This window comes from Phalacrocorax carbo, chromosome 1, assembly GCF_963921805.1.
Source record: "Phalacrocorax carbo chromosome 1, bPhaCar2.1, whole genome shotgun sequence".
In the NCBI taxonomy this organism is placed as follows: Eukaryota; Metazoa; Chordata; class Aves; order Suliformes; family Phalacrocoracidae; genus Phalacrocorax; species Phalacrocorax carbo.
The window spans coordinates 166,096,028-166,122,576 of NC_087513.1; positions in this window are offsets into that span (position 1 = coordinate 166,096,028).

A 26,549-nucleotide genomic window follows, 5' to 3' on the forward strand; every position below is an offset into this window, starting at 1 on the left:
AAGAAGTTTACATTGAATTATGCAGATATCACATAAATCAACATATATTCGCAAATGTCTTGTTTAATACTTGGAGAACATGTTATCATTATATATCACTTGTTAGCTACTACTTCCTGTTAATTTCTTCTTTTATATACCTGCATTACTTTGGCTTATGAATTTTAAATTATACAAGAGCTTTGACTTTTGTCATAAATATTAATATTAATAAATGAATAAGTAGTCTGATAAAATATTGTAAAATGTTAAAAGAATCATATATACATCAGGGTGACAGATTTATTTTTATAAAATATTTTTTCCTGTTATGTGAAATGGTATTTTTAAATAAATTGAAGACTTCAGAGGACACAAAGAATGGTTTATGTTTCTCAAAAGACCCAGGAAATAAAATGTAAACTTTGTTTAATTGAAGAGATTCTTGAAGTACTGTTAAGAACAATTAAGAGTAAGCAAAAGATTAACAGAAGTAATCTCCAGTTCAGAGAAAGGGGTTTGTTACTGTGTTAAATGCTAGGTTGTGACATTATCTTAGTGCTACTTTAACGGAATTCACTGTTTTCAATGTCATCTTCCAATTGTCTTGCAAGTGTTATTTCACCAACAGAACTGCGCTGTATGGAAGCAATTCTTGTTCCATTTAGTGGAACAAAGAACGTAATTTTCTGTATACTGCCTACAGCTTTAATGAACAAGGTCTACTGCAATTTAAACTAACACAAATTTTACTCCATTTTCCCAATATTGAATCAGAGTTTTATTTTTCATCTTCTGAAAAGGTCTGTTCAGTATTAATATATGATTGATTAATAGCCATGATTCTAGATGACTTTCCAACCATCTTTTAATATGTATCAGCTAGACCACATTGCCCAGGGTCATGTCCAACTGGATTTTGGAATATACTCTAGGGACTAGAAATGGAAATGGTACAGAAATGCTGCCTCCCTGGACAACCTGTTTCAGTGTTTGATACCCCCAAAATAACCACTTTTTTTTGTGTGTGTGTTTGTGTGTTTAAGCAGGATTTCATATGTTTCAGGGTGTACCTATTGCTTCTTGTCCTCACTGGGGACTACTGAAAAGAGTTTAGCTCTGCCTTGCTTACACCTCCCTCCCCTCTCTGAGCTTTCTCTCTCAGCCTCTCCTTTTATGACAGATAGTCCATCCCCTTTACTCCTAACTCTTTGGAATGGACCAAGCAAACAGGAAAAAAAAAACCAAAAAGGACAGAAAGAACCATGCCCATAGTACCCATCATCTAAGCCTCCATTTTCCGTAGGCATATAGTTCATTATGGGCTGTGTACCTCCTGTGACCCTTTCTTACAGGTGGCAATCTTTGGGCTGTTGTAAGGAGTTGAGAATTTTCCTCAAACAGCCTCCTCATTAGCCTATGCTCCCACGAGGACAAAGGTACCTTCACAGTTTGGGGTGGGTTACCTGGCCCTTTATTTCTTGTTTTCATTTGAAGTGTTATCCTACTGTCCTCAGAGAAACAAAACTGCTCCTGAAGTCAGTGACTGTGCCTGAAGCAAGATATATGCACACATTCTCCCACAGACATGTTTTGTTTCAGGAGAGGAAATATTTTAGAACTAACAGCTGCAGATGGAAGCATTAGGTATTCTTTACGTGCCTGACAATCTCCCCCCTAGAGCTGAACTAATCCTCCTGCTGTCTTTCCTTGGGACAGGTTCTTCTGGGACCTGTCAGGCGACCTTATAAAGTGCTTTCTAAGCTGGGGAAAGACTGGAACTGTTTGTAAGTCTAATCATCACACACTGGAGATGAATTTGCTTCCTTAAAACAGAAAAGCTTCCACCATTTCTTTCCTAAGCTTGAAATACTAGGCTTCAGTTGGATCATTTGAATTTGCAAGGCACATCTGTGTCAAATTTGATGCCCCACACAAAACAGTGTGTCATGGTGGTTATTAAAGCCTGTGAGTAGTAGCTGTTTTTTGAAATATCTTGTTATTGGAGTTTTAATGTGAAATAAAGTTGGATTATCCAGAATAGCCAAATCAACATTTTAATACAAATAGTGTGAAAACAAACAAATTATAATCTTTTTCCCCTGGTGGGACCTAGTTTTTTAAGACAACCCTGGTATTCACAATGTAATATTCAACATACTGACACTTTGAGTGGGAGATTCAATTCTCTCAGGAACAGTAGAACTGTCCAAGGAAACATATTTCTCTTCATTGATTACAGAGAATGACTGTATTTTAACATAGATGCCTCAGCTGATTAAAGCACATTCAAATCTGAGGCCAAAAAATTGTCCAGTTTTAACAATTTATTTTGATTGCTCTATAAATTACACCAGTACACTAAGTGAAAAATCATTTTGCTCCTTTCAGTGATTGACTTGCAGCCACTGAGGAAATTAGTGGAGAATCTGACTCAAGTTACAGGCAAAACTTAAGTGGCACACATTCAGTAAAGGTCTGTTTAAACGAATTAATAAGTGATCAAAACTGTGGCACAGTTTAAGTTAAATGTTTTAAAAATATATACTTGACAGTTTCTAGAACCTAAATAATGAGAGGAGCATACTCTTCAAAAGGAAAACATACAGTTTTAGTACCACAACTGAGCAACAGACTTATGTGATAATAGAAGTCTGTGCTTTCATAAGTATTCTTTTTTTGTTTATATTTTTAGAAAATGTGTCTTTATGCAGTAGTGTTTTGTGATTTTCTGCCTATTTGTGTGTTTACAAATGGTTCTTCTCAGAGAGCTTTAATACAGGAAACAGTTGGGGTACTTCTTCTAATAACTCAAGTACTTTTGAATTTTTTCTGTTTTGTTATGAGGATTATTATTTCACAGGTTTTTGGTTTTTTTTTCAATTGTAGTAAATACAGTGGTTAAGGGAAAAATATTGAGTACACAAGCAATTTCTCTTAAAACTTAGAGAACCATTCATCAGCAATTTTTCCAAACACTTTTACCATTTTCAGTAAAATTTTTATGCTGCTCAGAGGTAGATGTTGCCCACAGGAAACAGGCTAAAAGGAACTATTTAGTTACTATGCTTGTATATTGTTTAGAATGTGATACCATAAGTGGTGTCATATTCTATTTTCAACACAAGGAAAAGATCCAAAGCTTCAAACCATTTTGCGATGTTATTGAGTTCAGACTGCTGGATTTCTTTGTTGTTCTTCAAACTGCTGAAAAATAATAGCTCAATATTCAACTTTGAAGTGATTCATTGTTATGCCTTTGCAGACTGCGTTGTATGACATACTAGTAAACACATACATAAAAACCTTATAATACATGTTTTTAAAAAGGGCCTTTTTTGATTGTTGACTACTTATAGTGTCCACTGTGTAAAATGAATTAAATGGTACTAAGTCCTTCAGGGGTAAATAGCACTTCATTTATGAGTTAGATTTATCAAAAAGTATTCTCATTTGAATGAATGTGAGATAGCAATATACATAGTGAGAGAAAGATAACAAAAAATCAATACAAATGCACAAATATAATATGTCATGGTAATATTAAGGTACTTATATACACCAACATCTTTAATTTCTTAAACTATGTATAATTTCTATATTCTTTTCAAGCATGCATATATTAATGGAAAGACAGGAAGGAGAGAGTGAGGAAAGAAAAAAAAAAAAAAGAGAAAAATTCTGTAAGAAAATGTAAAATGTCATTGCCATAATGAAAAGCAGCTTGACAAGATATCTTTAATTTTGTTCACAGGCTTCCATGACTGTTTATCAATCTAAAAAGTTTGTGTCAAAGCATTTTGAGAACCTGAAACCTCCACAGAGTTGTTCTGACAAGAGGAGAAAGAAAACACAAGCAAACATCCATTTCACTGCTGTCCAATAATTATCTGTCTCTCTTTGATATCTGCTATCGTCTGGAACACAATTTAAGTTCAAATGTTAGTTGTTTAAATGTGAATAAGACTGCTATCTGGTTTAGCAGATGCATCCACTATATAAAAATAGGCTTGACAAAGATGAAAAATTAAAAGTAATTTTCCCAATAGATGTGTATTATGTGAAAGTCAGCCAGCAGAAGATTTTGTGTCTTGTAATCCAAAAAGAGATATTGTAATGACTACTTGTGCTAAGTCCATTCCACCATTATGTGATTTTTAATTTTTTTTTATTTGTTTAATTAAGACAAATTTCATAAATTTTATCCTATTGAATCCCAATTTTTTCTTTCTTCAAAAAGGAGGGGATCTTTTTATTAATTCATTTATTTTTATAGCATGAATAGTATGTGACAGAATACATTTATGGTCAGGGAGAGCTATTCATCACTGGCAACTCTAGCCAAAAATCAGGTTTTGAGAAAAAGAAGAAAAGAGGATGGAAAAAAAGGTCAGCCTAAACTTGATTTCCATTTCCCAAGCGGTGAATTTTACACAACTGCAAAGTCCATGGAAATAAAAACCACTTCAAAATAATGAATTTATCTGTTAACATAAAATCTTTGTTTTGTTATTCTTAAAGTATCTAATTAGTAACAGAATAGCATGAAGATGTAAACTTTAAGTCAGTCAGGGAGTGGTGAAATTTCTTCTTAAATACTGAGATATTAAAAGTACTCGTTTGTTTATTTGGAATGATTTGGGTTTTGGGGTGCTTTTTTCAAGAAATTTAGAAATCCATGTGAATATAATTATGTTCCGGGTTTCTTGAGTCATTACTTAAGCCCTTTGTCCAATGACTTCTAATTTACTTTATATCCATAGCATTCTAAGATTAGAAAAAGAATATCTTATTTTATCTAAAAAGTGTTTTGCTTTAAATATTTCAAATACATTCTGTATAACCAGATTTAAATATTAAGTTGGAAATTTTTATATATTTTTAATATATATTATAAATTAAAAATTCTCATTTGAAGATCAAAGCCTTCTTGGGGTGTTCACAGAATCACAGAATGGTAGAGGTTCCAAGGGAACTCTGGAGATCATCTTGTCCAACCCCACTTCTTCAGCAGACACACCTACAGCAGGGGGCACAGGAACAAATCCAGGTGGGTTTTGAATGTTTCCAGGGAAGGAGACTCCACAACCTCTCTGGGCAGCCTGTGCCACTGCTCTGGCACCCTCACAGGAAAGAAGTATTTTTTCTAATATTGAGGTGGAGCTTCCTGTGTTCCAACTTCTGCCCATTGCCCCTTGTCCTTTCATTGGGCACTACTAAAAAGAGGTCAAATGCATCTTATAAAAAAACCCCATATGAATCAGTTCTCTCACCTAGAAATCTTGTGAGTAGTTGATATATTTAGATTATTTGTTTAAAACTGTAGGTTTTTTAAAATACAGAATATTTTTTCCTTTTTTTCCTAGTAGTACCTAAGAGACGGATACCATTAATAAATTGCTTAGTGTTACTTCATTACTGCATACAGACCTGGAATTTAGATAATATATTTATGCAATAGTTTGAAGGGCTTATTTTCAGGAAGCCTTTAATATTGTTAGAGAAAGTCATCTATATAGTACCCCACAGACTCCTCCTGGAGTAATTAATGCGTCAAGGCTTAGACAAAAAGTCTGTGCAGTGGGTGGGGAACTGGCTGACAGGCCGCACCCAAAGGGTGGGATAAAGAGCTCCTTTTCCAAGTGGCAACCTGTCACTAGTGGGGTCCCCAAGGGATCGATACTGGGCACAACGTTATTCAACATCTTTACAAGTGATCTGGATAATAGGATCAAGTGTAGCCTGATGAAGTTTGCAGATGACACCAAGTTGAGTGGGGAAGTAGACACTCCAGAAGAGAGAGCTGCTCTGCAGGGAGATCTGGATAGGCTGGAAGAGTGGGCCAGCAAGAACCTTATGAGGTTCAACAAGGACAAGTGTAAGATCATGCACCTGGGAAAACATAATCCGGGAGTGCAGCACAGGCTGGGATCCACCTGGCTGGAGAGCAGCTCTGTGGAAAGGGACCTGGGGGTCCTGGTGGGCAGGAAGCTCAACATGAGTGAACAGTGTGCTGCTGCTGCCAAGAAGGCCAACAGGGTGCTGGGTTGCATCAACAAGGGCGTCACCAGCAGAGAGAAAGAAGTCATTATCCCACTCTACTCAGCGCTTGTCAGGCCACACCTGGAGTCCTGTGTACAGTTCTGGGCCTCGCTCTATAAAAAGGATGTGGACAGGCTGGAAGGGGTCCAGAGAAGGGCCACCAAGATGATCAGAGGACTGGGAAGCCTGCCATACGAGGACAGGCTGGGAGAACTGGGTTTGTTCAGCCTTGAGAAAAGGAGGCTGTGACGGGATCTAATCCCCATGTACCAGTACTTGAGGGGTAGCTACAGAGAACATGGAGATTTCCTTTTTACAAGGAGTCCCATGGAGATGACGAGGGGGAATGGAGACAAGTTGCTCTTGGGGAGATTCCGATTGGACCTGAGAGGGAAATTTTTCACAGTGAGGACAGTCAACCATTGGGATACTCTCCCTGGAGGAGTGGTTGATTTGGCCGCACTGGGCACTTCCAAGGTTCATCTGGAGAGGGTGCTGGGCCACCTTGTCTAGACAGTGTTCTTCCTAGAAATGTTGGACTAGATGATCCCTGAGGTCCCTTCCAAGCCAGGATTTTGTGTGATTCTGTGATTCTGTGATTTTATTTTCATTAGAACCATGGTGACTCAACCAAATTACAAAAATCTGGAACTCTCTGGAAGTGCACTCTGCAGACTTTTTGCAGTTTTTCTTGTTCTCTGTGCCTTTTCGCCTACGCTTGATATTATTTCTGATCAGTAGTTTGGGGAACAGTATTACTATGTTTTGTGTTTTGAGATAGCTAACCACTGGGGGAAAAAGGCAAATAAACTGAGTAATTTTTCTCTCTGGCCACCTTGAAACATTCTCCTTTCTATCTTGTCATATAAAGAAGAAAAAGAAATTTTAACATCTTCTCTTTCACCGTTGTTGGGACATTTAGCATTTTTTCCCAGGTCAGGACTAAACTCCTTAAAAAATACAGTGTTTTAAAATATAATTTTAAAATATTATTTTAAAATAACAATAACATAAAAAGAAGTGTAAATATATTGAAACTGTATTGTTATTATTCAATAATATACAGAGTACACTCTGTCATTCTTGCCTGGATCACTTAGGCAATGATTCATATCATCTGACTGTAACCATTTAAAAAGTATGCATCTCATGTAAGCTCTGCAGACAGTGTTATTTAATAGGTGGCCAATAAGACACTGCTTTTCCAGATTATATCAGAAGGTCATTCAGAAACAAACACAACAGATAAGTACATACTAAAACCCCAGACAAACCACATAAAGGCACATATGCAGCTGGCATATAAGTATAATGATCATGATCTGCCTTCAGACGAACACAGGACCTTGCCTTCAAATTTTGTTAGTGACTACATTTTTCAGTGAAAATATTAATATTAATAATTTCTAAAGGAATAAAATTATTTTTATTTAAGTGGTAGTTGCAATTTATTACCATGTTTCTTATGAAAAATTGTTTCAGGTTTCATACAAACAAGAGTCAGACTTTCCCTGGAGCATAAAAAAGCCTGAGGAGGCTTAAATGACCCTTCTCTAAAACATGAGTCACCCATTCTCTCCTATGGGTGGCCTCTTTGATAAATAAATACAATCAAGAATGCCAGTATTCCAGAAATTTAAGTTAAAAACCTATTTAAATTCTCTCCTGTTTTTTAAATAAAACTGATTCTGACATGAAGACAATAACCTTTCAATAACAGGTTAAAGGTCTGTTCAGTTTCCCCCTTAATCCATTAACCATAACTCAGTTATGTAACATAGTAACACTTGACATATAAGCACCAAAGATGCTAGTCAAAAATAGAAATTTAAAATTCTGTCTTTGCTACTTTGTGCTGGAGCCTGCATCTTAAACAAAGAAGTTTTGTGGGGTTTTTTTGAGACCTCATGAAAATCAAAAAGTCAGAGAGTAAACTTTTAACTTGCAAGCAAATCTGGAATTTTCTAGGAAGTAAAACATATTTAGCTGGTTTGACTTTGAATATCTTCGAGTATCATCTCTTTAAAAACCTTTCAGTGTTTCCTTTTTTTTGGAGACATTTTTCTGTAGCTGTTTGCTACCAATATACACCTCTGTACCTTTCACATACACTTGAAAATGACTGGTAATAATTTTTAAGTATATTTGAAACAGACTTTTTTTTTTCTTTTTAACATCCAACAGAGCTACCATTAATTGCTTTTCTGATTTGTGATGGTTAAGAATTCTATCTCTAAATATGTATGCTTCAGTGAAACATTCAGGACTGTAAGATCCTACGCTTATTGTTACCATTAACAATATTCTAGAAACAGTCCCCACACACACATACAAAAAAAAAAGACATCTCTTTCTTGTATGTCCTTGAATTAACCTGTCAAGAATTGAACTTGCTTTGCCCTGGGAGGACAAATACAACTATCATCCTAAAACTGGTGACTTTAAATTGTCCCTCGTGTTCTCTTCAGCTGTTTCCCTTTTATTTTCCCCTCTCCTAAGATTCTCCTGAAACAGAGAGTTATGTATATATACACAAATATCTAGTGCAGAAGGTCTCACTGGTTTTCATGTCTGATAAGACATTTACAAGGGGGGAAGCTCTTGTTTACAGGAAGGAAAGGCTAGAATACAAGGCAGGAGGATACCCTGGAAGAAAGATGGGTCTCCAGGGAAGTAGAAGAATATGAATAGCATCTCGAATGCTAATATTTTGTTTTGTTCTTGTAAATCTACACTTCTCTTTTTTGTTTGTCTGTGAGGAAAATATAATTGTTTTTTAAAAATTATTTTGCCAAGTTTCTGTGCTCTTGCTTTCACTGTCACTGTTCTATTCACAATGGGTGAATAGAAACCAGTATGATCTGAACTTCAGAGAAAGGATGCATAAAAGATTTGAGATTAAGAAATACCTTCCCTATACACCCACCAAAACACCTAAGGTGATGCATGGTTGCCCTAAAGATGCCCCTTATAAAAAGGAGCAGTTGTAGAAACTAAAGGGTAGTTAGAATTCATTGCTTATTCAATTATTATTGAAGCATATATGTCCAAACCCTTTCCTACTTTTTGTATCCTACAAGGTGTGGGTAACCTTTATAGACAGATCTATAGATAGATCTATATCTATAGATAGATCTTTATAGATAGATAGATAGATCATTGTGGAGTTTTGAAACTGGCATGAGTAGAAAACCATGCATTTTTTTGTGTAACTGATAGTGTATATCAGAATGAATATTCTGTTTGGCTCTGATTATATATTCTTTTAATCAGGTAATACTAATTTAAAGTATGATGTAAAATCTTGCAATGAGGAAAGAAAAATGGAAGGTAGAGAGAAACAACTATAAACTCCATATCTATAGCCCTGTTCTCTCAGGTTTGTTCAGGCTTTGTTTTGTTTTGTTTTGGGTGGGATGTGTGCATGTGTGTATGTGTGTCAAGGACACTATATTATGCTCATACTGGTTTCCTTGTACAACAGCTGCAGAAAATTCAATGAGATGAGCAAAGGAAGTTTCAGTAGCAGCCTTCATTCACCTTCAGTAGCTTACCGGGGAGAGACACTACTTTTAGCATTCCAATAGGAAAGGGAAGCACAACAACCACTGCCTCAGCTGGTCATCCCTTGTAGTCTAAAAAATAAAAATACCTGAAACGTTCACTTACCATTATTCTGGTTGTGAGGCAGTGGTGGGGTTCACCATGTGTGGTGCATTACCATCTTATCCATGCATGGTGTCGTTACTATGTCATGAACCTATACCTTTTGTTCAATGAGTGAAAGGGTTTCAGTCTGTTCCCATGTTAGGTGATATGCATGGTTCATTCAAACAAGATTGAGATGAAACTTGCGGTTTTGGGCCTGGGAACAATACCCCATCTGGTGATGTAGGTATGTGGGAGATTTGTTCTGCAGATGTAATAGCAAAAGATGTACCCTCAGAGGTGTAGTGGCTGTCACAGTCAGACCAGTGATATACAATATCTCTTGACAACTTTGAGTCAAATGACAGAATTCCTTCAGAAGGCACCATAACTGCTCTTCCATCTGATAAAAAAAACAAACAAAACCCACACAAAAAAAGCTGAGCATATATCCAGCCTGTATTCTTGAATACAGTTTCTGTAGGCTAAAAAGACATCCTTGGATACTATATATGCATGATTTCCTTCTATGATAAGGTTACCCACCTAGTTGACCAAGGGAAGCCAGTCAATAGTCTAATAGGCAAGGAGTGGGGTTTGTAAAGGAAATGGCTTTTCACTTGCAAGAAAACTAAAGCAAATGGCAACACTGTTTCTGCTAGGCCACTGTGCAACACTGGAACAAGGAGAAAAGTTGTGTGGAAAGAAAAGAACAGCAACAAACTTCATGTGTGCCTTTTATTTTGCACAGGAACCACTTCAGATATTATCAGGGCTTTGAGTAGTTTTAGAATCCTGTAGGCACATGCATGGGAGGAACATGCTGAAGTATTTCATAGCGGTGCAGTCCACAGACTGGTTAGAAACATAACGACTCCACTGAGTTTTGGAGTCCTGGAACAGAGTTGTTGTTTCAACTTGCTTCAAAAGGAAGAACTTTATGAAAGCTGCTCAAGAACTGAACAAACACAAGCAAATGCAAGCAATAACGGGATTTGCCTCAGACCTGCATTGCTGCTCCAAAGCAACAGACTATTGTACAGAAAGCCTATGCTGAATGCACTCTGACTCCCATATAACAGGAACTCAGACACCTGGCTAACAAAGTGGACTCCATGTGGATTCTTACCCTTAGATGTGAACAGGCTGAAGCTGAATACCAGAAAGTTGATGTGAACATAATAATGTGAATGTAGGCATCAAGGGTCACTTGGGATGCCTAGACTATCACAACATATCTCCAACTGCTCCACCAGAAGGTCATGAATCTCTCATGAGCCCTTTGTTACATCTGCCACATTTCAGATTCTTACATACCCATATGTTTCTCAAGTGCTGTCACTTCATAACTTAAGGAGATGGAACGTAATAAATAACACCAATTTCTGAAAAACCCATCTCGCAAACAGATATTAATGCTTTTTCTAAGTAGCTGAAAATAATAACCTTCTTACTGATATTTAATGACCTACTGATTAAAAGAGAAAACTTTTATGAAACATGTAGGAATCCCTATTTCAAAGTGATGTAAAGGTCAAAGAAGTGTCAGAGAGGAATAAAAGAATAATTAGGGAAAAACATTTTCTATATAAAGCTACAACTATAATTATAAGGTAAATAGGTTTTAAAAAGTGTGCATATTTAAGAATATTAACTGTTACTTGGCTTCCATTATACACTTAACCACACAGAGGATGCGAATTTTCAACTGCATAGTGTTTTAACTCAAATATTTTTACTCAACTAAGAGGATGAAAATTAGTAAATCAGTCACACTCATTTGTTCATCATTAAAATAAAATCTAAAGAACGTAACCATTTTGTGTTTCTAAACAGTTGCCGGGTTTTCTACCCGCTTTATCTCAAAGTAGTTTCATTGGCTGATTACAGTAGTTTACAAGGAGGCATGTTGGCAAGTAGCTCTAGGTCTCTAGGCTGTCTTATCAGAAACACTGTCTGGAATTTAAGGCAACTTCTGTTTTGAGTGGAATTTTCCCTAGCAGTCTGTTTTAAGACAATAAGCAGTTTGTGCCTCCAACCAGGTCATCCAACCTGTCCAAAAGCTAAATGAATCCATCATTAATAGCTTGAAACTGTGCTCCCATGTTAAATATTTTTTAGAGGAAAACATTTGCTTCTTTTTTTCTCTTGTGTGAAGTAAATGACTGTTGATTCTCTATGTTAAGATGTTTTTATTCTCACCTTAGGTGAAAAAAATAATTTTTTACTGCCTTTATCTCCGAGGGTGGAAATAAAGGATTAGGAAGTGATAGGCAGAAGTTAAAGCACAACCATATGATTAAAGGAATGAAATGACATTCTTGCAAACTGCATTCTAAGTGCCTCTGCCATATATTTCTAATGTTTTCAAATGAGCCTGGAAAACCATATTTTTCAAAGGAGCAAATGCTTATTTATTCATACCCAACTCATATCCATACGCAGACTAGAAGTGCAGAAGTTCTGAGAACACACACTTGACTAAAGCCCACAAAGCTTGCATGCTGAATATTTGTGTATTACTGAAATTCTAGGAAATCTTGAGTTATCTGGAATAAATGCCATAGGGCATTTGAATTAGTCTATACATTTTGATATATAGGATTCATCTACCTAAATTTAGATTCCTAATTATCCACAATGTTTATGTCTATAGGGTCTGCCATCATTACCTTTGGTTTTCTTTATAAGCACTTTAGGGATATAATTTGTCTGACACCAATACAGGTGATTAAATTAGGTTGGCTGAATCACATCCTGAAAGTATCTTCTCTGTCTATAAAGCAAGCCTGATGTGACTAGCTCTTATGTAGACACCTGCTCTGAATATATCTATAGATAGGCAAGTTAGATTGCCTCTGATGGACAGCTTTAAATTCTGGATAATGTCACTCCAAATTTCATAGTGAGCCAATGATATTCAATTAGGCACACTATGGTTAGTGCAATACAAAAAATCAATTACTTAATGAATAAATTTTTCTTCAGAGTAACAATATATGAAGTTTCTCTAAATACAATGAAATCAGATTGCATTACCCAGGATCCCACAATCCCAGACTGAAGAATTATTCTTTGGTTTTATGCTCTATCGTTTCCTATTATCATTGATCCACAGTCAGGTTTAACTGAAAATTTAAGTCGTTGCTCATAAAGTAAGTGTCATCTATCCTATTCACTGTATGACACTGCATGATTGGATGAGTTCACGTAATCCCACACTGCCTACTTATGGGCTTGAGATGTGACCTGAGGTCTTTTGCAATCTTCCTTCTGCCTATCTGAACTCTTAAGTTCTTAACATTGTTACATTTCTTTATACAATCTTTTACAGAAAATATAATCTTAAATTCATACTGACTGGAGCTTGCTGCTACAGCAGTCCATTTTTCAAGAATAACTTCTAGAAAACAGCAAGACACACAATGTTCTGTTTCAGTGAACAACAGAAAAAATAGTTAATATTGTTCAGTCCTATTTTAACACCAGTATTACCTTTTACATATCTATCAATAGATAGGTATTTTTCATTCATAAAACTACTACAATGTAACCTAGCTTAACAACGTAATTGTTGATGAGCAAACAGAACTCAGAAATGGGTATTTTTTCCCCTTAAATTTATTAATTTTTGTTTTGTTCTATCTTACATATGCAGTGGAACAATAACCTTTGGACTCATTACAGTGAAATACACACACAAAAGTGTGTGACCTAACAACAGTACGTTCTATTAGTTTCAACAAAATGTGTATCAAAAGCTATACACTGTACTACTTGTTTGCACAGTCCTGAATTACTATCAAATATAGGGGCTTTTTACACTTAAAGGCTTAAGAATTTATCCAAAATATATAACACATGAGTAGACAAACTTTTTGATCTATATATCAAAATCTTCTAATTGTTGAGAGGAACATCTTATTCCAAATCCCTTAATAAAACTCCACACTGCCCAGTTAGTATTTATTGCAATTTACTCTTGGGTAAAACAGTAGTTCTCAAAGGCTGTGTCTTCTCAAAACAAGTTTCTTCAACCTCTAGAGAGCAAAAACGAAGTATGTACTATCAGAAATCATATCAACTGAATGGCTTGTTTATGTAGATCTTAGTCTTAGGTTTGAACCTTATTTAAAATGTGGTCAAACTTCAGGCAGTAGATATACAATGCTTATATACAACATGTGTGGATACATAAATCCTTTCTAAATGTCATTAAAATTGATAATATAACAGATGCTAAGGGAAAGAGAGGCAAAAACAAAACCAAAAATGTTAAAAATTTGTTAATGAACTTTTTCTGGTGAAGAGGAACCTTTATAGCTTATTGTTTCAAAGACATTCAGAGTTCAAAGTTTGCACAATACGTAAAATTACTCATGTTGTCTCTTGAGAGCATTGATGTCCAGCAGAGTTGCATTTATTAGGTTCTTTAATCACTCTGCTTAACTCTTGGATGGTTTGTCACATTGCCTTTAGGTCTTGATTAACATCTCTGCTGTAAGCAAAGCTGTCAATAATAAAATAAGTAGAAGGCTTGTCATATCTGTTACCCAGCAAACAAGAGGATGAATAATTACAAGGAAGGAATAAAATTACAGATATAAAAAAGAAAATGGAAGGACAAATGTTAAAATGTACTAAAGCAAAAAACTTGACAAGATATCTTTCTGCTGAATAATGCATGTCTGGTATTTCTATTTTCATTTGAAGGAACATAATATAAAACAAAATACATTCCCCTGTCAGCCAGAAATAAAGTTTTAGGGAATTTGAAAGGCCTGAATACTCGGCTGAATATGTTTCCTAGATTATTTCTGATTTAAGCGGGATGAAAGAAGAAGCTTCCAAGAGCAGAATTTTAATATTTTGAGAATTTTAATTCTTAATCACTAACATGGAACTAATATTCCATATTTAGACAAATAGTAAAAAAGGAAACAAACCCAAAACCAAAACACCCCAAAAAGTTGGTTTAGAAAACTAGAAACAACATGATAAAACACTAATATTTACCATTTGAAGATCAGAGCTTTGTTTTTTTATAAGACCAATTTTTCCCCAGGGTACTTCTTTCACTATATTCATTCTATCTAATCCTAAGATTCTTTGATATTTTTATATATCATTCAGTGTTTTCTCTATCAGCAATTGCAAATAAATTTCCTGGAATACTACATCCAGGATTTGTTGTTCTTATTTAATTACATTTTATATGTCTTAGGTTACCTTCAGTTAGGAAATAAATGTGGTTTGCAAAGATTGTACTGAATTAAACTTCAGACCAACTCCCACACTGAATTGCCTGTTCTAACAATGGAACATAAAATACAGAGGCATGAGATATTAGACAACTTTTTAACAATAAATCTAGTATTTTGACCCATATAATTTTAAACTCCTGTCTTTTTGGCACATGCCATTTTAATTTAACTCAAAAAAATAGTTAAAAAAATATATTTTACTAAAAGTGTTTCAGTAATTTGCAATGGTAACTAATACCCTGTATGTGTACAAGATGTGCAGAAGGAAAACCCATTCTTCTGTTGCTTTTTAATGATGTATTTTTATTATGCTAATACAACAGTGTGATGAATGCATTAACATGGCACCAAGTACATAAGTTGTCACCACCGTGCCTCCAGCCATGGTGGCTCCAGCCACTGACATGGAACCCCCTACTTGCCTCACTCGCTCCAGTACTCGCAGTGGTTGTCTTCTGGGACACACAACATTCCTACCCCAGTGGCTGGAGGTTAAAGGGTCCCACTTACTCCATTAGCTGACACTGACACCCCGCTAGCTCCAGTAGCTGATATCACAGGCCAGGACCTCCCACTGGTCTGACTCCAACCAATCTCCAGTAGGTGGCATTTAGTCCTTGCAGCACTCATGTACATGTGGAATAGAGTGAGACTATGTAGAAATAGCTAAGAAAGGATTTAGTAAGACAAGACAGACTGCAGTAACCAGACACAGGGCTCAGCCTGATCAGACAAGCATGCTGACCATCAACATTTTACATGTGAATGGCGCATTTTATACCCCTTTCTGTCTGTTCCCCCTTTACTCCTCCCCAATTTCCTCCCCTGCACAATTCTCTGTTAGTTTACATAGACTTACAAAACCCCTCGCAATATCCCATCTACTTATGTTCCTCTTGCTCCCCCTTCTTATCAGCTACAAAGTCTAGGTGGTCCTCTCCAGACCTGTGCCTGGAGTTTTTTAATATTCCATCAATTATTGTGATGACAGGATTTGACAAGATCCTTAATCAGATAATCTTAAGGGAGCAGACATGCTCTCCCTCCACAAAGACCTGAAAAGAAAAAGCCTTGAGCAGCACGGTCACATAGTCTGGCCTGCTTCATGACCTTGTGTTGAACAGGAGGCTGGTCTAGTGACTTTCTCAAGTCCCTTCCAAGATGAATCTTACTAAGATCAGAGGGAAGGAGACGTTCTTTGTTAAACTGTAACATTAAATGTTATATAATTGACATTATCCAAGACCCAATTTAGGAGTATGGATGAGTATTCAGATATTATTTTTTTCTCCATCTTGAGTGTAATGTTGCCATTGCTAGCTATCTACACTAGCTAATGTTTCAATATAATAAAAAAAGAAAAAAACATTGACATTCTGAAGTTGACACATAAAAATCATTCCCGTTGTTTAAGACAGATGTAATCCCCCGGAGTTATGCCTTTATATAGCTCTACTGTAAACATGCTACTACTGCAAATGTATATGTTTCGGCCATTTTTAATGTCTTTATCAACAATATTTAGAATGTAATTTTTTATTATAGCCATGAGTTTTTCTTGGGGGAAGGCAAATTTGCTGTCAGGATGAATGCCTTCTTGTACTGTTTACATAAAGCAGTACAAGTACCAAAACCCAGGTTTTGGTAGTGGGGGTGGGGTGGGTGGGGGTGGGGGGGCAAGGGGGTAGGGTTGTGCAAGGGTGACTTCTGTGAGAAACTGCCAGAAGTTTCATGTTGGGCAGAGCCAGTTTCAACCAGCTTCAAGACGGACCCACTGCTGGGCAAAGCTGAGCCAGTCAGGAGCACTGATAACACCTCTGAGACCATCAGAGACAGAGAGTTATGAACTGAGCACAACTCCCATTCCCCACCTCCCTGCGCTGCTCAGGTAGGGGAGGAGGGAGAAGAGTCAGGAGTGAAGTTGGGCCTGGGAAGAAGGTAGGGGTGAGGAGAAGCTGGTTTTAGTTTCATTCTTATTTGTCACTATCCTCCTCTGTTACAATTAAATGGCAATAAATTAAATTAATTTCCTAAAGTCGAGACTATTTTGCCCACGATGGTAATTGGTAAGTCACCTCCCTGTCCTCACCTCAGCACATGAGCTTTTTGTGCCATTTTCTCACCCCTGTCCTGTGGATGGAGGGGGAATGACAGAGCGTCTTGGTGGTCACCTGGTGGCCAGCCAAGACCAACCCGCCACACTCATTTAAACTAATGTCTAAATATAATTTTCCAGAGAGAAGAGTAAGACTGACTTATGTAATTCCAGCAGCTCTAGTGCCATGTGAAGAACAGACCTACAGCCCGATGGTGTGGCTGTTTCTCATTCAGCTTTGTAAAACTTTTTTCTTTCCTGAATTAAAATTTTTCTTTCAGAGTAACAGATGTACATTCACATCTATATGCACATATTTCATATATCCCCTCAGTTGTTTAAGCTCAGATCTTCAGTCTGAGACTAAATTAAAATAATGCAAGGGAATGTATGGGAAAGCAATGGAAATGAATGTAAAGGAATATTTGTCTGTGTCTGAGCGTGAGTTTTTCCTTTGTATGATATCTGTAACAAATACAGTCAAATTTCAGAGTTACTGCTCCTTTTGCAGTTTGTTATTACTTCTGTCATATTTCTTACTTGAAAACATTGCTGATGGTTATTTTGTATCCTTTTTCTCCTTTTTCCTTTTAATTTTTACTAAAAAAAGAACAGCACTCCCTCTTCAAACTAATGTAATTTCAATATTTTTAGTTAAATTCTGCAACAACCTGTCCTTAATTACAAAGGTAGAGATTTTCCATAATAGTATATCTTTCAGCCATAATTTTGGACTCAATATATCAATAGTCTGTTCTATAATAACACTTTTTAAGCACTTGCGTGATTTGGGCCGGGTGGGGGAAATGTTCAAAATCAATTATCTTACTTATGGCCTAGCTTTGTAGGGGACTGATTTCTCAAAATCTAAAACAATCTGGGGAATCATCATGCGAATTATCAGCTTTTGCTCAACCCTTGCACAAACCAACTGCAATGCAGAAAACGCAAAATAATGCATGTCAGCCATTTTCACTCAATGTTAATGCAAACTCAGGAGAGTTTGCTTTTAAATGTGCTTATAAATTGTACTAAGAAGTTGACATGAGGCGTAGTCAAATACAAATCAATACAGACACACATATTTCTTTTAAACGCTTTACATTTTTCTCTACGCTGACCACAAACAAACACAGTAGAAATTACTTCTGTTTTACGTTGCAGAGATCAACAGATGAAAAAAAATAGTGTTTCATGGGAGTTCATGCAGTGAGTCTTTCTTCCCTGATGGATGATTATTTGTCTCCATGGACAGCTGAAACCTCAGAGATTTAATGTGAAGTATAGAGAAAACAGGGTTGAAAAGAACCACGCACAGATTTTTCCAAGTTAAGGTGTTTCATGTTACCAACAGCTTAGCGTTTTGTGACTTATCGTTGGTCTTTCTGTCCTGCCAGTGCCATTCAACACCCACCCTTAGTTTACTTCACCTGACAGTAATGTAGTCCCATGAATGCAGTCCTCACCTCTCACAATCCTTCTCTAAAGCACAGTCTCCAGCCCCTAACAAACATAAAGGAGAACTGGATTCTCAGATACTCTAGCAGAATGAAAAATAGCTGTATTTTGGAAGACAATGATAAGCAGATGGAAAATGCAGTTCAAGGGCTTTGTTAGTCTGGAACATTTCACTGCCTGCTCCGAACATCTGTTAATAGGGAATGAGTTAGCAGAAATAATCAGCATGCATTCTATTTAGTAATGCAGATCAATGGGTTTCCGGTTTAATACACTCCCATTATGATAGGTCCTTTAAAAATGTCCCTTCTCTTCCAAGACTGAGAATTTCAGAAGCATTCATCACTGGACTACATTTATTCTAACTGAAATCATGTGGACACTACAGTTCAAAGACAGCAAATGAGTCAATATGCATTTTTTGAGACCATGAATTCAAATGGATTCTTCACCCATTATTGAATTTATTTTGATAATCTAATTTAAGGGGACAGACAAGGTTTATAATTGAAAGAAAACCTTTATCCAAAAGGGAAAATTTGAGTAGTTTCTTGGCTAGGTTGAAATTAAAAGTAAAAACAAAAACATTTGCATAAACGTAGACATTTCTCATGTTATTCTGGGCATCCTAGCACCATCTCACCTGTCTCCTACACAGAAAACCTGTGTTTGGAGCATATTCTCATTCTAATAGTTTGTGATGTAAATAATTTTGGTGTTTCCTTTTGCACGGCCTTGTGCCCAGCTCCTTTTTAGAAAGGCAGCATATGCAATTGAACTCAAGTAGTCCTCCAAACAGCCCTGCATACGTCTCTGTATTGCAACATCTCCATTCACTCAATTCTCAACTGGCCTCTATTTGCTGTAAACTATTTGCTTAGGTATAGGTATATCTGGTTGGCATTTAAACTTTCATTCCTCTTTCCGCTACTTTCTTCATGTTGGCCAAACAACACTGGAGCATGTCTTCTCATCCTATGCCCCTGGAATGCAATAAGGTTCTGCTTGATGCTTGTGTGAATACAATTACAAACTTTGAGAGAAGAAAATGAACACATGAATACTTGCATCTTAATATTTCTAGAGGGCTGAGGAAATGGAAGATGAATACAAATCACCCACTCCATAAAATTTGTCTCAGTTCTTGCCACTGCTTGAGGCTCTACTCCTCCATGATGTTTGAGGAAGAAAGACTGGGATGAAAAGAAGTCTTAGGAACAGATCTGTGCACTAGATGTGGCATGGATCAAGCTATTCTGCACTAAAGAAAATGCTGTGATAGTAATCTGAACTCAACTCTGTTGGTAGCAAGCCACTGCATTGTAATTCAGCATTCCATTAATATTTACCCCAAATTCTGCAGTCCCCCTTAGGTCATACTGGGAACTTCTAATAATAGAGAAATTTAAAATGGCCAGGGAGTTTCTTGTGCAAACTGCAAATGACTTCTCAATAGCTTCTCCAATGTCTGATCCTTATTTTGCTGTTCAGGCAGCATGAGATGAAAAATATTATTTTAATGAAAAAGAGAAAAATCTGTTTTACCTGAGCTATAGTTATATTATTTCTATGACATAGACTAAGGCCACTGCTAGAATGCTCAGGTCCACACGATCCACTTCTAGTTTTCTTGTGTTTCTAGTTGCTCCCATTTCACTTATTCTGTGAATACTAATCAGGGAACAAATCCAGCTAAAAACTTATCCTCCAGAAAAAAAGACTATTTATTTATTATTTTAATTCACTTGCATTCTATCATCTGATAGAAGTCCTGCAGGTGTCAGTGCTGGTACTGAGAACAAACAGGTGGAAATAGGAAGGAAGGATCATCCTGTTTTGTGGCATCACAGATACATGCTGGATTAGTAGTAAACCAGGTGGGAATCACTGCCTGCAGATAACCTTCCTCACCTTGTAATTAATATATCTGAGACTTCAGGGTACCAGAATAAGAGCAGAGAAACTACTGGTAAATATCTACCTCCCTTCCAAATCTATGAAGCAGATAATATTTCCCAAATTCATAAAGAGAAAGCAAGCACTCAGTCATTTTAGAAAAAATGCCTAAGAATGACATGCTACATTAGTACCAAACTGTCTCACTTTTTTTATTTTGAAAATTGAAACTACTGTCTCCACAAGTCTTTAATAGAGTACACTAAAAAAAGACAGCTCACAGATGTAGAAGTTTTCACAGCAGATTGTGCAGAATGGTGTGCAGAAGGCAGCCAGCAACTCTACCTTTGCTGAGCTGTTTAATACTGTGCTCAATAGTGATGCACCACAAGGTCTGGATAGAACAGCAGGAGGTGGGCTTCTTCCCTTCAGGAGGTAAGTGGTGGTTAACCATCTGTGTCACCAAGTGAAGTTGGAGAAGGACTTCAGCAGCTTCTGTGACATAAAGGATCACCAGAAAGAGATCAATAGGATTTTCTCTGAGACCCTGCAGCTGCAAGAGGAGCCTGAATCACCACCTCTACTGAAGGAAATGGGGCAGACGTTTTACTTGTAGAGCTGAAAAATGGATACACCTGTAATGGTGAAGGCTGGAAGCTTGTAACTTAACACCAGAAACTGCTCCACCTGCAGATTTGCAACCGCAGAAGAGATTTAGTGTCCTGGTAGCAGATGAGGGTCTGGAAGCTGTGTCCAATGAAGCATCTGAACCAACCAAGCCTGAGCCTAAGCCTAAGCCCCAGAGTAGCACTAGGAGGAAGTAGCCTCACATTGCAGGTCCTGATTTTATGTGGAACTTGAACTAGCCCAATACTGGCTGGAGGAAAAACACAGCAGGGCACAAGCAATCAAAGAGGTTACCTGAGTGCATTTATGATAGCTTCCTGATGCAGATAACGAAGAAGCCAATGAGGGGAGGCCATTCTGCTGGACCTCATACTTACAAACCAATAGGAACTAGTTAGGGATGTGAAGGCCGGGGCATGTTTGATTACAGTGACCATGAGGTGGTGCAGTTTAGGATCCATACGGGAAGGAACAAGACAAAAAGTAGGATCACAACCCTGTACTTCAGGAGAGCAGATCTGAAACCTTCTTGAAAGACTCCCAGTAGAGACAGCCCTGGAGAAAAGGGTCCAGAAGAGCTGGTTGATTATCAAGGATCGCTTCCTCTGAGCTCAAGAACAGTTCATCCTAATAGGCAGGAAATGAAGCAAAGGCAGAATGAGTAGCATTTGACAAAATCCAATCTTTAAAAAGGAAGAATAAAAAGGGGGAAACCAAGGTGAGAACAACCAGGGGAAATATAAGGACACTGTCTGAGCTTGAAGGGATGGGGTTATGAAATCTGAAGGCTAGCTGGATCTGGCAAAGAGTGTGAAGGGCAATAAGAAGGGTTTATAAAGGTATATTAGAAGCAAAGAAACTCCAGGGGAAATGCAGTCTTGCTGCTGAATGACTCAGGGATGGGGTGACAAAAGACATGAGAAAGACCAAGGTATTGAATACATTCTTCAGCTTGGTCTTTACAGGTAAATCCAAACTTTGCGAATCCCAGCCACCTGAGACCAGTGGGAAAATCAATATAGTTATGATAGTCCATAATTTTCACTTAAATATGCTATTTTAAAGAAGGTGTAAAATACAAATTTATTCATGGTATCATATTTAATGGAAACCAACAGACTTCAAGGTTCATATTTTTATCTGTCCTGGAACAGCTGTTGACAACTGTTTTGATATTACTCTTTGCCTGAAGGTAGTTTCTTCAAGACCATAATACTAAATCATGAACAAGTGTCAGTCTTGTATTAACTGAATGAATTCTGGCAGAACGAAAAACACCTAATTTATTACATACTATTTTTAAAAGGAAGCTTTCCATTTTCAGGAAATTGCAAAGAGGAAAAGGAGACTGCTCCTGCAAAAATATTATCTTTTGTCTGATTATACTTAATGTCAATTCATTCCATAGAAGTGAATTCAGGCTGAATTTTCCCACCACAGTTCAGGAAGGGTGACATAGAATTTGTGTGTGAAGGAGCTTGTCATACTTACCCTCCCCAATTCACATGCAAAACTTTTCAGCAAAATAGATTGCAAAGTCATCAGTATTGAATAAAGTTGGGAGACATAAGTAGCTATACTTTCCTCATCTTTGAAATAATATTTTTATTTAATGCTGAGAAAATCCATAGTTATGAATCCTGATATAACTCTTAGTTTTCTGGTGTTTATATAAAATATTTCCTGTGCCTTCAGTGAAATTGTCTGTAATGTACATGAATGCAGAGTGAGATGTTCAGTTCTTTAACTACCATTTGTCCCAAATTCAGATTTTCCAATATGTTTCAAATAATTTGAACAGATAAGACAGACAAAATAATACTGTATTAGTCTTAATTTTCCTATTTTCCTGTCTCTTTTTTATGAGTAACCACTTCATGGAACTATATCTGAAATATATAAAATAAGAAAACACCTGTGAAATAAAAATAAAGCAATATAATTGTATAATTTTTAAAAACAAGTAAGGTTGATATGCCACATTGTTTCATCATGCATTATTGCTTATATTAAAATCCAAGCACAACCGAATTGTATACCTTAATAAGTGAAGGTTTGAAACAAGAACCTAAACTATTACACAAAGTAAATTTCAAGTGCCAGAATTTGATTAAATTACAAGACTAACTCTTGTATCAGGATGAATTTGTTTTAAAATACTTGTTTTATTTTTGTGTTCCACTTTTTTGTTTTCCCCACCCTGTGTAGGTAAATAAAACATTTCTTTAAAACTTACTTGTTTTTCATACTCATTTTCATATGTGTTGTATGATACAACGTGCGTGGTTTTACATGGCATAATGAAGTGCTGTAAAAAAATTATGCTAGTTCTGAAAGAACAAGCTTCAGGTTTGGGGTGTAATTTAGCCATATTAGAACATTATTGCATACTCCAGCTAATAGACACTGATTCTTTAACTGTGCTACTTCTATTATTCGTGATAGGAACTAGCTCATCTGGAACATACTCTCAGCCTCTTGTATGACACTTCGTTTTGCCACAGGGATATGCTGGGAGATATTCTGAGCAAATGCAGGCAACTACTGTGTAGATTAATCATCAAAGGCTCTTTCCTATCAATGGAGAAAACCAGTTACTTGTATAAGATCATTCATCTTGCCCTAAAAAAGATTCCTAAAATAGCTCAGACAAACAGCACTCTAAAAAAGACTATTTCTCTCAACCGACAGACCGACAGACCAACAGAAGGCTGAATGCCTTCTTCGCCTTGGTCTTTACTGTTAAGGCTGGGCCTCAGGCATCTCAGCCCCCAGAGAAGAGAGGACAAATTGGGACAAAGGAAGACTTACCGTCGATTGAGAAGGATTGGGTCAGAGATCACCTATGCAAACTGGATCCTCACGAATCCATGGGCCCTGATGGGATGGACCCACGAGTGCTGAGGTAGCTGGTGGATGTTCTTCCTGAGCCACTCTCCATCATCTTTGAAAGGTTGTGGAGGACAGGAGAGGTGCTTGAGGACTGGAGGACAGCAAATGTCACTCCCATCTTCAAAGAGGTCAAGAAGGAGGACCTGGGAAACTATAGGCCAGTCAACCTTAACTCCATCCCCAGAAAAGGTGATGGAGCAGTTCATCCTGGAGTTCATCTTCAGGCATGTAGGGGAAAAAAAGGTTATCAGAAGTAATCAACATGGATTCACCAAGGGGAGATCATGCTTCACCAACCTGATAGCCTTCTATGATGCTGTGACTGGCTGGGTCAGTGAAGGAAGAGCAGTGGATGTTGTTTACCTCAACTTTAGTAAGGCATTCGACACTGTCTCCCATAGCCTCCTCACAGGCAAGCTAAGGAAGTCTTGGTTGGATGAGTGGACGGTGAGGTGGATAAAGAACTGGCTCAACAATATAACTCAGAGGGTCGTGATCAATGGAGCGGAGTCTGGTTGGAGGCCTGTCACTAGTGGTGTTCCCCAGGGGTCTGTGCTGGCTCCAGCCCTGTTTAATATATTCATCAGTGACCTGGACGAAGGGATAGGTTGTAACCTCAGCAAGTTTGCTGATGATACCAAGCTGGGAGGAGCGGCTGATACACCAGAAGGCTGTGCTGCCATGCAGTGAGACCTGCACAGGCTGGAGAGCTGGGCTGAGGGGAACCAAATGAAATTCAACAAGAGCAAGTGTAAGGTCCTACACCTGGGGAGGAACAACCCCATGCAGTACAGGCTGGGGTTGACCTTCTGGAAAGCAGCTCTGTTGAGAAGGACCTGGGAGTGCTGGTTGACAACAAGCTGACCCTGAGCCAGCACTGTGCCCTTGTGGCCAAGAAGGCCAATGGTATCCTGGGCTGCATTAAAAGGAGTGTGGTCAGCAGGTCGAGAGAGGTTATCCTCCCCCTCTACTCTGCCCTAGTGAGGCCACCTCTGGAGTACTGTGTCCAGTTTTGCCCCACTCCCCCCCACCCCACTCCCCGATTTAAGAAGGACATGGAACTCCTTGAGCCACACCAGCAGAGAGCTACCAAGATGACCAGGGAACTGTAGCATCTCCCTTATGAGGAAAGGCTGAGAGACCTGGGTTTGTTTAGCCTGGAGAAGAGAAGACTGAGGGGGGATTTCATCAATACCTATCAATATCTAAAGGGTGGGTGTCAAGATAATGGGACGAGGCTCTTTTCATTAGTGCCCAAATGACAGGACAAGGGGCAACGGGCACAAGTTGGAACACAGGAAGTTCCACTTAAATATCAGAAAAAACCTCTTTCCTGTGAGGGTGCCAGAGCAGGGGCACAGGCTGCCCAGGGAGGTTGCGGAATCTCCTTCCCTTGAGAGATTCAAAGCCTGCCTGGCTGTGTTCTTGTGCCCCTTGCTCTAGATGTCCCTGCTCAAGCAGTGGGGATGGACAAGATGATCTCCAGAGGTCCCTTCCAGGCCCTACCACTCTGTGATTCTGTGACAGTCACTAAGAATTCTACGGAGAACAGTGTAAATGTCATGTCTGTGCTGTGTACTGATAAGTTGGTTGAGGTGCATACCACATACCTTGTAAGGTACATATCCTGGGTGGGATCTTTCATAATGCTGGAACATGTTTTGTATGAGGAAAAACTTAAGACAGATTTTTAATTTAATTACATAAATGTTCCTGTTTCCTATTGTAGGGCTGCTAATTTGGTTAAAAATAAATGCTGATATGAATGAGCAATCCATGGCACTTTTATAAATACATCCATTTTAATATTTTCAGCAGTGAATCAAACTACTCATACAATGTTGGGCGTCATTTTACAACAAAAGGTACTGTTAAAGTGAAAAAGAGGCAGATCTGACTCATGTCACTGATGTCAAAGATAAATTCTTCCTTAGTTACATACTTCCTAATACCTGTATCCTTATATGAAAAATCTGATTTAACCTTCAGAATTTCTGAATGCACACCTTATCTTGTTGTCAAGCATTTACAGAGGCATAACTAACAAAGAAAGCAGCCACCAACCTTTGAACATCATAAATGAAAATATTACCAATTAAATATGAAAGACCAGCCTCTAATTACTTTAGGGAAAATATTTAAATTCCATATTTGAAGACATATTGCACATGAACTAATGCAGAAATTAAATGTGTGAACACACAGACTGTTGGGAAAAAAGAAGTAGGAAACTGAAAACATATTAAATTATTTGAAGCAAGAAAAAAATGCATAACAAAACAAAAACAGTGACTAGAGATTCAATGATGACAAAGGATGCCATCATAGCCTAAAATACTATATTTTCTGAAATATTTGTGAAACAATAAGAGCCTGCAATATTTTTTTACATTATTTTCACATTAAAAATTCCAAAGAGAAGTATCAAATTAACCAAGTGCTATGATTATAATCTTTTACTTAGAGAACATCTGCAGCATAGAAAGCGATAAGCCTAATGACTGGTGCTCTTTATATGAAGTATTGCCCTCTTGCTCTAGACCCTGCAGGGACATTTAATGAACATGATTACTTCCTCCACCTGCTTCTATCTGTGGCAAATCTTTTCATGTCTCACAGTCTTTTTATATAAATTAGTAGCCATTTTA